This window comes from Bos javanicus, chromosome 13 (assembly GCF_032452875.1).
Source record: "Bos javanicus breed banteng chromosome 13, ARS-OSU_banteng_1.0, whole genome shotgun sequence".
Lineage (NCBI taxonomy): Eukaryota > Metazoa > Chordata > Mammalia > Artiodactyla > Bovidae > Bos > Bos javanicus.
In genome coordinates this window covers 76331178-76341187 of record NC_083880.1, presented here as the reverse complement: position 1 = coordinate 76341187, position 10010 = coordinate 76331178, and the positions used below count along the sequence as shown (strand labels likewise).

At 51.4% G+C, this 10010-nt stretch overlaps 1 long non-coding RNA gene across 2 annotated transcripts; it reads right to left on the bottom strand.

Moving 5' to 3' along the window:
- Nucleotides 1–4934: 4934 nt before the first annotated feature.
- LOC133259851 (uncharacterized) lies at nt 4935–8857 on the bottom strand. 2 transcript variants are annotated; one of them, XR_009740537.1, is made up of 2 exons: nt 8294–8857; nt 4935–6250 (listed from the first exon to the last, which is right to left on the bottom strand). It is a non-coding gene; the product is annotated as an uncharacterized LOC133259851 (long non-coding RNA). The 2 variants fall into 2 exon arrangements; XR_009740538.1 differs by having other exon boundaries at nt 8318–8857.
- Nucleotides 8858–10010: the final 1153 nt, after the last annotated feature.

Sequence of the window (10010 nt, the reverse complement as noted above, 5' to 3'; positions counted from 1 at the left end):
GCCTTAGTAATATGACTTCTTGAGAAAGATCATTTACATTTACTGTGAATTTTATTCATTTATTTGGACCTGTTTTATTCATTGATTCACTATTTTCTGACTAAATATTTATTGATAACCTTCCCTGAGCACTAGGGATGGAGAGAGAGAATGGCAGAGCTGGCCCTTGCCCTCAGGAGGCTGCTTTCTAGTAAAGGAGACACACTCACAAGTAAGTAAAATAACAAGATTGATATAGGATGAAACTGCTGTGGGGAATAAGCTGAGAGTTGAAGAAGGGAATCAAGGCCAAACTACACAGGGTGGTTGGGAACAGCCGCTCTGGAGAGGTGACGTCTGAGCTGAGAGGAATACAGAAGGTTCTGGCAGGCAGAAGCCATCAGGAGATCATTCCAGGCCAGGAACACAGCAGGAAGCAGGACTGGGCTGGACAGTGCGAGGAGCAGAGAAGAGGCCAAGGACTGGACTGAATGCCGAGGGGCAACTGGAGGAGTTTACTTTGCCGACAAAGGTCCATCTAGTCAAAGTTGCAGTTTTTCCAGTAGTCATGTATGGATGTGAGAGTTGGACCATAAAGGAGGATGAGAGCCAAAGAACTGATGCTTTTGAACCTTGGTGTTGGAGAAGACTCTTGAGAGTCCCTGGGACAACAAGGAGATCCAACCAGTCCTTCATAAAGGAAATCAGTCTTGAATATTCACTCTAAGGACTGATACTGAAGCTGAAACTCCAATACTTTGGCCACCTGATGCGAAGAGCCAACTCATTAGAAAAGACCCTGATGCTGGGAAAGATTGAAGGCAGGAGGAGAAGGGGACAACAGAGGATGAGATGGTTGGATGGCATCACGGACTAGTTGGGCATAAATTTGGGCAAGTTCTGGGAGTTGGTGAAGGACAGGGAAGCCTGGCATGCTGTGGTCCACGGAGTCGCAGAGAGTCGTACGTGGCTGAGCGACCGAACAACACAGGGTGACACGTTACAGCTGATTTCATTACTGAACTGCCGTTGACTGGCTGCTGGGTGGAAACCATAGTGAGGCGATAGAGGTCTCCAGACTGACCCTCGGGTCTCTAAGATGCATGATCTTGAGCAAATTTATCTTCTCTGAGCCTCAGTATCTTCATCTATGGAATAAAGGAATCAAAATCCAGGATTTTATAAGATGCAGCCCATGGTATAACCCAGCCCAGAGCATCTGTGTCCTTCTGTAACTATTTAACAAGTGGACCCTAACCTTCCCAGACTCACGCCCACAACCCAGGAGATAACTAAGGCCGGATAACATGCCCTTGGGTGGGCCAAGTCCACAAGCTTGTGTTACACGGCCCCTTTCACCAGTCCTTCATCTCATCACAGCTGTTCGCAATACCTCCCAGGCATGCCTGAGCACAGCACCATGGCCCTGGGACTTGAGTTCTAATCCATGACTCACCCAGGAAAGCCAGGCCGCTAATGCATGTGACTCACCTGGAAACAGAGCTGATACCAAATGAGGCAGCGATGCTGGGAGCAAACACCTACTTTGTTAGTTCAACAGTAATCCAGGAAATGTTCTTAAAGCACTCACATTCACTTTCTAAGGAATTGCTGGAAGCTGGTTCCAATGGTCCCACACCAAGCTTGCCCAGTGACAGCCATTTATCCTTCCAAGTGGAGGTGACACATGAGGCAGTAGATAAATCCAGAAAGGGGTGGACCCGCGGAGCCTCTGACCCCAGAACCAGCAATGCAGAGGCATGAAAAGTGAACTGAAGGGAGAGGTCATGTGAACCAAGAGACTTCATAGACTTAACCACATGCCTGGCAGCCCTTGTTTGAATCCTGATTCTGGGAAGGCAATAAGAAAACAGCATCTTGAGACTTGAACTTTAGAGGTGATAAGGATGGTCCAGGTATGTTAGAAAACACCCACATGAGGTCTGGGATTTGCTTTAAATACCTTGGCAGAAAGAGGGAAGCGAGCTGGAGAGGGTGAGACAGGGCCTGGTAATTGTTGAATCTGGAGATGGGTAGATGGCGGTTCATCATGCTCTGGTTGAAATACTCATAATTGTCTAATTGTACTCAGTTTACTATGTGATCGCTATTTACTTGGGAAAGAATTGCACAATACTGCAAAACCAGGAATCTCCTGGTTGCAGACCAGGAATCTCCGTTGTCATTTTGGCTCATCCCCACGATAATCCAGGGGGAACAGGGCATTTCCTACAGACCTGAGCCTTGACTGTACACGTTCCCACTGCTTTTGCAGACAGAACTTTGAAATCATGGGCTAAGCCTCACGCGCTAGGATAGGATTTTATTTACCATCTGAAGCTAGCAGCTTGCTCATTACAGAAGTCCACCGGCTGCCGGCGATTTTATGCAGACCTGAGCACCACAGGCAGGGCCTGTCACCCCAGCTCTCAAGTGAAGATCCGGGGATATTTTCAAGCAGAAATAATGGACCACTGAAGCTTTTTAGAGAGATATGATTTATCTCCGGGATGGCATCCAGGCCAGAGCTACAGGAGGACAACCCCAGGCTCCGCAGTCAGCGGCCTGTCTGCAGAGAGGGGCCAGTGAGTCTCTGTCCGCCGGGGCGACCCGGAGTTGGGGTAACCTGTACCAGGCACAGAAGCACACCCTCATGGAGAGTGCAGATGTGGGAAATTTCTGTTGAATTTGAACCACATGCTGGCAAACTGGGCGACTCAGTCCAGGTGGAATGTTCGCAGGATCATGTGGTTTGGGTGCCTTCATTACTCTAGAGCAGGAATCCGTGTTTGTGAAGATGCGAACCATGTACCTTTGATTGAAAACAGCTGCACACAAATGCACGCCTTTTTCGCCAGTTAATTGGACTGTGACAGGCACTGCCAGGTGTCCACCCAGGGCCCTTCTTTCTCGCTAACAGGACCCTGATGGTCGCATGCTCCCCCAGCCTTGTTCAGCCCCCCAGCCCCTTCTAGCCCCGAGGCGGAGGCAGGCGGCTGCAGGGAGAGAGCTTGGCTATTTCTTTTTCCACCTCTTCCTCCTCTCGCCGCCGCCTCCTGCCCTCCTGGCTGGGGGCAGACAGCAGGTCGAAGCAGGGCAGCATCTGTAGCAGGAAAGGCACAAGCCAAGGATGGAGACCGATGTGGAAGCAGCCAGCCCTTGGTGTATCGTGCAGCTCTGCTGCAGCCCTGGACCACCTAACCCCCACCCAGTTACTCAGAAAGAGGCATAGCCACACAGGGCCAAGCCAGGACTGGTGTCTGTGGATTCAAGCTGAGTGCAGTCCTGGCTGTAAAGTGGCCACAGCCAGCCCTCAAGAACATACCTTGAAGTCTGCTCCCTATGAACTGTGTTCACAGCAGTTGGAGGTGGGGTGGGGGTGGGTCCCCAAACTCCCTTGTCTCAGGATGGAGACAGCGTACAGCCGTCACCTGACACCCAGCAGCCACCTTCCCAGCCATGAATCCTCAGGACGGCTGAAGTTTTCAGAAATAAACCCAGAATTAGGGAAACTTCTTCTGCACCCACCATCTGAATCCTTCACAACTCTCTGGAAATGTGATCACGTTCCATTCATGGAGAGAACGTCTCCCTTGCATTCCCCAGCATCTACTTCCATTTCCTGAATGAACAGAATCTGATGATCATTTAAGAATTCGCCTTCCCGCCTGCCTCCCTGTGTTCAGGGTGGGCGGACGCAGGAACCCAGGCCCACGAGCCAGGTCTGGCCAGCAATGGGCCAGGTAAAGGCACCTCAGCTGGCTGGGCAGTGACGTGGGGCTCTCGTGAATCACCAGGGCACCCGATTTTGTCGCTGGATGTGACCCTGAGCCAGTGTGAGTCTGGAGCTGTGTTGGAGCTGCACAGGGCACCTGCAGCCCCCTGGCCCACGTGGAGCCTGGGGGTTAGGCAGAGCCACAGTTGCAGGGCTGACACTCAGCCGAGTCCAGAGGGTGGCGTCTGACACGCAGACCCAGCTCTGCCTGAAAACCAAGCACCGCACACCTGTCTATCAATATCCTCAGCCTGAGCCACCCGTTAGGCCCCCGGCCCTTGTCACTGAGAACATCGTGCAGGAAAAGATTCTGTTGGGGGCAGAGACTTCCCTGGCCCTTTGGGAAGCCTCCAAACTGCCCAGAAACCAGAAGACATTGACACCTGCTGAGTTTTGCAGGTGAGACTTGCTATCTGCCTTGGCTGAATTATGTGAACTGTCAGGGAACTATAACTGGAATTGCTCTGCCCATTTCCTGCCAGGAGAACACACTTGGGTTCATTTTCAAACCTAAATAATATTATGCCCTGTGTGTGTGCGAATGGAAGTTTCCTGCTTGCAGAGGGAATTGTAGGCACCTTGATTTCTGAGGCTTTTAAGAGGAAGCAAGCAAGTCTGCCCCAGAGCTCCTTGCCGGGAGGTCAGACTCTTAGAGCAGCTGCTCCAGAGGCCCCTTCCCGCCTCCCAGTATCCAGAACCCACCCGCATCCCATCCTTGGCCTCTCAGCTCCATCAGTACCCACACCGAACGCTCTGTTCTGGGTACTAAAAAGGCAGTGATGACGGGGCAACTGTGTTGGCAGAGCTCTGAGGAGCAGGGGTCTCAGGTGACTTTTTGCTAAACTGAAGCCATGGCCTCCTCGCAGGGACGAAACAAGCTGAGAGCCAGAGACAATCGACGAGGCGGCAGCAGGAGAGACACAAATGCCCCCGGGACTCACCTCAAGGACCAACTAGCACCAACTGCGAGGGTTGGGTCCCGGTGAGTCTGGGGGGGTTGCTCCTAATAGCCCCCGTTTCTGTTCACAGAATGACTTCCAGTGACAGTGCCAGGCCACTTCTACAGTTGCTGCTGCTCTGCTTTCTGGGGGCCCCTTGTCCAGTTGATGCCTTGGAGTGAAGGCCACATTCTAATTCTAGAACTCAGGGCTTCACGGGCACCAGTGCTGCCAGGCTGGGAGAGCAAGACGCTCCCTAGAGCTTCAAGCTCCTGCCCTTTGGGTGGCCTCAACATGTTCCCCCAGTCCACTACACCCCCTTCAAAGCACCCGGAATCTCCAGATCCCTCGTCCACTCACACCCTCCCCTCCCCACTCTTTCCGGGTACTCTAGAAAAAGCCACCCCTTTTCTCTCTTCTTCCTCCCTGAAATGAGTTGGGTGGGACTTGAGAAAAAAATATTAATTTAGAACAACTGTAATATGGGGGTGAAGGAATTAGGGTGGAGAGCATAAGACTGGTGTGTGTGTGTGTGCGTGTGTGTGTGTGCACCCACACACAGGGAAAGGGAGGAGTCTGATCTCAGTCAATGTGCTATATTTTTTTCTTCCTTATCTTGTGTGAGACGATAACAGAAATGTCTTCAGCAATTACAATGTGGTCACGCATGGAGATTTCATTTGTGGCTTAGAAATAAAACAGAGAGAGAGTTTGTTTGTATCTTCCGGTGCCTAAATTCTCTGCTGGAGCCCAAAGAACAAAGGCAGATAGCGGTGGGGTGTCGTCAACAAAGCTCAAAACATGATTTTACACTAAAGTCCAATTGTGGGGGGGACACCCTAACAAGGACACAGGCCTGGGTGACCCCTCCCTTGGAGTCTGGGATGCAAGCATCTATGGTGAGGAATTAGAATATTGTTCAGCTGCAGCTTCCTTCTCTCTCACGGAATCTTCTGAGAGGAAGCAGCTCAGGATTGGCATGGCAGTTCTGCAGTGTGGAGGTCCAGGCTGTTCACCATCCCATCCCCCTGGGAAGGACTTAGTCACATGACCACAGCCAGCTGCAAGGGAGGCTGGGAAATGTAGGCTTGATTCTGAACGGCTCTGTCGCCAGCCCCCAAAGCCAGATTCTGTTCCTCTTAAAGAAGGGGGAATGGATATTGGGGAACAGTCAACAGTCTTTGGAACAGAAGCTTCTGACGGGTTGAACTACAGGAAGCCTGGTCTTGCCAGCATGAGCGGAAAATGAAGTAAATGTCACCCTGCGGAAGGGTTAGCCTTTCCCAATGGAGTCCAGCTGGGCTCCCCTCCCATGCAGAACATCAGTCTGGAACACCACGTGTCCCGTTTCATAGGCAGTGACATCTTTCTCCAACATACTCTTATTCACTGCAAAGTCAAAGGATTTCCCTCAGAGGAATTGGCGTGGTTTTACAAAGATGACTTTCACAGATTTTATGGCAGGCCAGAGACACGGAGCATCTGTGGATGAACACGAGGGTGAAGTGTGTTCCTCCGCCTGGTTTGCACGAGGGTGCAGTCTGCTCCACCCAGAGCCCTGTTTGGGGAGGAAGAAGAACGTGTAGAGAAGACAGAATAGAAAGAGGGGAGTGTGGCTCTGGGGCCAGGTGCCTGGCTTCAGACCCCAGCCCCTCCACCTGCTGCCTCCTGACATCCGGCGGATCATCCAGCCTTCCTGTGTCTTACTTGCCTTCTCTGCCGACTGCTCCAGGTGGTGGCTGCCCTGGGCTCTGCCCAAGCCCATGTCCTATCTCCTATCAGGTGTGAACAGCCATCGTGACCCCATGGCTTCACTCTTATAGCTCCCTGAGTCGTAAAGCACTTTGCATGTCTCTCTGTCTCTGAGCCTCCCCACGAGTCATGAGAGATGAGTATTCTGGCACCAGCCCCATCTCACAGAGGAGGGAACCCTGACCCAGACAGCAGGCATCCCTGTCTCACAGTCAGATGGCCAGTAAACAGCCAGGCTGGGATGTGAGCCCAGGACCTCGGATGTCAGGCTCCCCTGCTGAGTTGTCCCCAGTCACGTGTTAGGCAGTCACGTGCCAGGGGCAGCTGGAGAAGCTGGGCCTGTGGGGCTTAGAACAGGCAAGTCCCTGCCTTCTTGGAGCTCAAGTGGCGATGGAGAGAGAGATGACACCCAGGAAACGTGTCCTCAAGGTTCTTTCAGATGGTGGTGGGTGGTACCCAGAAGAGAAGACAGGGTACCGTGCTAGGAAATGCCTGGATGGAGTGGGCAGCAGTGGGCAGCGCAGTCAGGAGGGGCTCTAGAGGAGGTGATGCTGCCAAAACCCGGAAGGTGAAATGGGACAGCCGTGAAAACAGCTGGGGGAGAGCATTCCAGCAGGATGAGCGGCTGGGACAAGGGCCCTGGGTGGGGATGAACCTGGTGTGTGTGTGCCGCTGAAGGAAGGTCAGTGAGTCCAGGAGGAGGGGTGGACGGGCCCCCCACTCGGCCCCAGGGCCTGCGCTTCCGGAAGCATCTCTGTGGCTCCAAGCATCTTTTCAGGGCAGGGAGCCCTCCCACGTGGGGCAGGAAGGGCTCACTGTGTGACGGGGAGGGAGTGAGGAACGATGCGGACAATGCATCTCTGATGACCCTGGGGGGAGCCCAGGGCTGCCTACGCGGCCTGCCTCAGCCCAGGCTGGTTTTCCTCGCCAGGCCTCCGCCGACTGGTTGGGGCATCTCAGAACGTGGAGCCGGAAGTGTGGCTGTCCCTGCGAACACCTGACTCAGGCGTCACTCAACCTGTGACGGGCTTCCCTGGGCTGGGGGCGATGACACTGACGAGGGGGATCCCTCCCCTTCAATCCCCTCTCGGTTCAGCCCTTGCGAAACGAGGCTGTCGAGCCTCCTGTTCTGTTTGGCTTTTATACTTTAAACAAGACACAAAGGCAGAACATACACATAATGCATAATTATGACACTTGGATTTGTTTAACTTTATCCCTGCAATTTCTCAAGTGTTCTCGCAATTAAAGAGCACCATTGTGTAATAAGACACACTTTGGGGAAAACAATATAACTGCTACTTACAAGAAGGAAAGGCCTGTTTAACTCAGCTATTCATGTGCCTGAGTGTCATGTTGGTCTCTGGGTACTAACCGTGTCTTTCTTTTCTGCATTCTGACGCCTTAACATCTTGGAACCTTGTTGTGCCAGGGGGGCCTGTCTCTCTCAGAAGTAGCCAATTCAAGAGACAGTAAAAAAAAAAAGCTCACCTATGTGTGTGGTTTTCTCATGTAAACCAATCAAGCCAACCACCCGCTTCATCAGGCCTTCTCACTCCAGGCACTACCTACCTGCCCTAATCACGCCAAGGCCACCTACCAGACAGCTAGGAAGAGCCCGTCTGCCCCAGGGCCCACTGAAACTGTTAACACTTAGCCAGTCCTAAGCCTGCCTCCCCTGCCTCGCCTGTTTCTTCCGCAGAAGCCACAATAAAGACTCGGCCACGTCTGCCCCTCCCTCTGCCTCCTGACCGCCCCTGGTGCTTCCCCACGTGGTCCTGCAGGCAGGCCATGCCTCCTCTTTCTGTGGATCTGAGTCTTCCTTTGTGACAGTCATTTCTGTATCCACCTGATTAAAATAAATCCCAGCCACCTGGCAGTCAGTCTCTGTACTTCCATTGGATGGGCACACCCGTAACAGCACCACCAGGCTCACTGGTCCCCTTGTGTGTTTAGACAACATGTCACTTTGCATCACAAAGACGCCCAGTGATGTCAGAGGCACCCGGATCACAGTGCAGGCACGGGGCCTGGTATCCAAGAGCCCTTGGCTGCTGCTAAGACACCACTCCCGCTGTGAGAACTGGTGGCTGTATTGGAGCCTCCAGCTGAAGGGAACTAAATTACATCTAGAATGACCCACATTGTGCTGCAGCCAATGACCCAGTTAACCTCTGGTTCATTTGCTGCTTCTCGGTGTCCTGGGAACGGGTGGTGTTTACTCGGGTCGGGACAAACCTTCATTACCCGGTGTTACCCGGCCAGCACGCTGGCTGTCCTGGGCCCAGCGCTTTAATAGAACCAACGATGGGCCAGGGCCCTGAGGAAGCTGCAGAATAAGAATGAGTCCTTTTCTTTACTCTCTCTCCTCCGCCCTGATTTGCAAAACTAAGCTTTTTTGCCTTTTTTAAAAGTGTGTTTATTTGTTTCTTGATTGTTGTTCCGTCTCCTATGAAAGAAAGAATTTGTTAACCAGGCGGTGCTGTAAATCTGGCACAAGCTCAGGTCTGCACCTCTCGCCAAGAGCCAGATAGCCCTGCTCTGATCAGTAGGTACCATGTCAGGAGTGTTTACATGATCCAGGGATGTGGGGTGAAAATTACACTGGTCTCCAGAGGATTCATTTAAGAGTGGGTGTCGATCCTTGCAAAGGATGGGTAGATGAGAGAGAACCCCTTCATTATAAAATTTGACTCAAGCTAACGAATAGCTCAAAACCATCTCTAATTGAGGCTGCAGTTTCCCTGGGGAAAGAGAAGACATTGTTGATTCTGTTCAGACGTGTGGTTCCCAACTGGATCAGAGCCACGGCCTGATTTTTAAAACAAATGTTTTATAATTTCTCCTTTTTCTCAACTTGGAATGAGATTCAGAGATAATATAACCTACCTACATGCATATATTTTCATCAGTGTAAGATCTCTACTATAATATAAAGGGAAAAGGAAAGAAATTCACAGTAAAATAAAACATTTTGGCATGCAAATGCTCTGGCATAACTCAGCTAGAAGATGTAATAAAGTCATCAGATGCTTGGGCCTGGATGTAGAATCCCAGTGAATGAAGCTACAAACAGAGCCGTGACAGCTGGTCTGTTTGTGGCAATTCAGGTGCCAAGAGAGGCTTGGCCATGAGCATCTTGAGTTTCAAACCAGTGACCAACCCTCTGTGAGCCCTAAATGAAACAAATATTAAATGCCAGAGTCTTCCCTTACTTAACACCATGGCTTCATTCCTGAAAAACTCAGTATACTTCAAAACAATTAAAAAAAACTTTTCTATGTATATCAAATGGGATTTGATTCAGATCAGGCCCTTTGAGGAGACTCTTAACCTACATGTTTATGTGGGGCATCTAATATCAGTGCCAATGCATGAAGAACAAGTAGAGGCGGACACAGGGGGTGGGCCGGAGTTAGTCCCTGAGGCGGGTGTCTGTCTCTCGTTTTCAGACCAGGAAATGAATCCAGAGAGGAAAAAAAAAAACTCATCCAAGTTCTCACAGCCAGAGAAGGGCAAGATGGGGCCTTAAATGGAATGCTATTAGAATAGACGGCTAATTCTAC